General features: G+C 34.0%; 1 non-coding gene across 1 annotated transcript; it reads right to left on the reverse strand.

Moving 5' to 3' along the window:
* Window positions 1–1,528: 1,528 nt before the first annotated feature.
* TRNASTOP-UCA (transfer RNA opal suppressor (anticodon UCA)) lies at window positions 1,529–1,617 on the reverse strand. The gene has a single exon. It is a non-coding gene; the product is annotated as a tRNA-Sec (tRNA).
* Window positions 1,618–2,194: the final 577 nt, after the last annotated feature.

The raw sequence follows: 2,194 nt of genomic DNA on the forward strand, positions 1-2,194 counted from the left end.
CAAATAATATGTAAAATAAATACTGGTCGACGGTTAATCCTCTCCGATAGGTCAGAGGAAGATATTCTGCTTGTCGAGATGTGCAGGTAGAAGCTCCATTGCTAAATACTCCGCTGCAACTCTCAAACTGGTCCAAAGTTGGTGCAATGGCTTACAAACAGTCGATGTCCCAAAAGCTAAGATGGCTACACTGGCACTCATTGAGGGCAGACAGGGTCCAGTTGTTTTTATTAATTATACGAGCCGATTGATTAGCAACAACTCATATTGCACTCAAAGGCCAGAAACGCAGAAAAGGTCTGGTTCCGAACTGTAATGACTCACAAAAAATGTCCAAACTATTATCAACCAAACGCAGACAGGGCTGCTGAGGACGCTATCAGGGCCACTAATTAGTCGCAACTGCTCCAAAAAACTAAGATGGTCGGTCCGTTGCTAGGTGACGCAACAATGATCACTCCTAGCAACTGTCTCTATTACTCATTATTAGAAACAAATTCTTCACACATTCTTCTTTTCAAACAACTAAATCTAAATAAAACAATACAAATAAAAATAAATGTAACTAAATTAAATACTAATAAAACTATAGAACTAAAACTATAAAACTAAATACTAAAAATACTATTTAAAATTATTTACAGCGTAATTATATTATGGCGTTAACAGAAACTGAATGATTAAAGAGATATTTTATATCATTAAGTGAGATGTCCCTCGAATCAGATTCATTTATTAATCCTAAAATAATATAATATTTAAGTTTCACAAGTAAAGCGCGAGAGTCTCAAGCATATTTTTTTGCCTTAATTATATTTTGCATTTTACTTTTTGAAGATTAATTTTCTGCGGTTATTTATTGATAGAACTGAGTAAAAAATAGTTTTAAATCAAACTATAACACAATTTCATGGATACATGGATTATTTATCATTGAACCCATTAATTACTTAAAATTTAATCATAGTCTTATTTATAACTACTTTAAGTCTGACTCTATTTATATGTTTTAATTACTTGCTTCATTTTGGAAACTAATATCGATATAAGAAATTTAAAACAGTTAAATTACGTTTGGGAGTGATTTTAGTAGGCTCTGACTTTTTAAAATATTTATTCTAGTCCTAAATTATTATTTAGTGTTGGTAATTGTGGATTGAGAACAAGCGGTTGTTGTGAGTCTAAATCCACACAAATTTATGTTGACAAAATCTGATTTACTGTTTGTCATCATGAAGAAATGTAAAAATTATTTATGATATTTTGCCATCTGACCGTTAAAGTTTTCAGCAATGCTTTAATTATATGTCTAAAAACTCCATCTGGTTTTATTGGTGTAAATTTTTTTTATAATACCGCTATATATAAATCAAAAATAAGTAACAGTAAAAATCTGTCTCTCCAACAGATTTTCTGTATACATACATTATTATTGCTTAAAATTCCTTTATAATTAAACGCAATATGTTGTAGCTTATAATAGATTTAGCTTAATTTTGTTTTTCTATCAAAAAATCATTTTCAAGTACGCCCAGCAGATGGAATCGAACCACACAGGCGATGAAGCCTTATACAGATTTGAAGTCTGCACCCCGGACCACCGAGGTTCAACTGGGCAGTGGTATCTGTAGCGAGTGGGTTATATATACCTCCAGGAGTGGGGATTAAGATTCATCGGGAGGCAGGAAGAGAAGAAATCAGTTTTAAGACCCTCCCAAGGTCCTGAAGGCCATGGAATGACTTCCCAAGTCTGTAGTTCTTGATCTAGGAGAACACTTCTTATGTCTCTACGTCGTGTCGATCAAAATATTTACTTAGAATACAACCAGAACGATTTTGGAAGGTATAAGATCTCTGCAAGTTATGTTTTCGTCTTCTGTGTCAGCCACCAGAGGGAACCACTCTTCAGTCAGCCTTCTTATCGTCAGGCGGAATGACGGCATCGGCTGTCCTTGGCGGAGCGGTTAGATGTCGCTGCCATGGTTAATTTGATTTGTATTCCAGCTGTTTGCTTTCATCTACTGCAAATAGTTAAACATTCATTTTAATTAAAATAGTAATGTTCAGGGAAGGTTTTAATGAGACTAATTAATCCTTGTTCTAACTTTCGTAAACTGTAAATACTATCGTGCTCTCTTATCACACATTATGATCCAGTCCGTCTTGTGCGAGTTTGAAGGTTTTTCACTTTAAG

Source organism: Halyomorpha halys, unplaced genomic scaffold, assembly GCF_000696795.3.
Source record: "Halyomorpha halys isolate HHAL.00 unplaced genomic scaffold, Hhal_1.1 Scaffold1001.1, whole genome shotgun sequence".
In the NCBI taxonomy this organism is placed as follows: domain Eukaryota; kingdom Metazoa; phylum Arthropoda; class Insecta; order Hemiptera; family Pentatomidae; genus Halyomorpha; species Halyomorpha halys.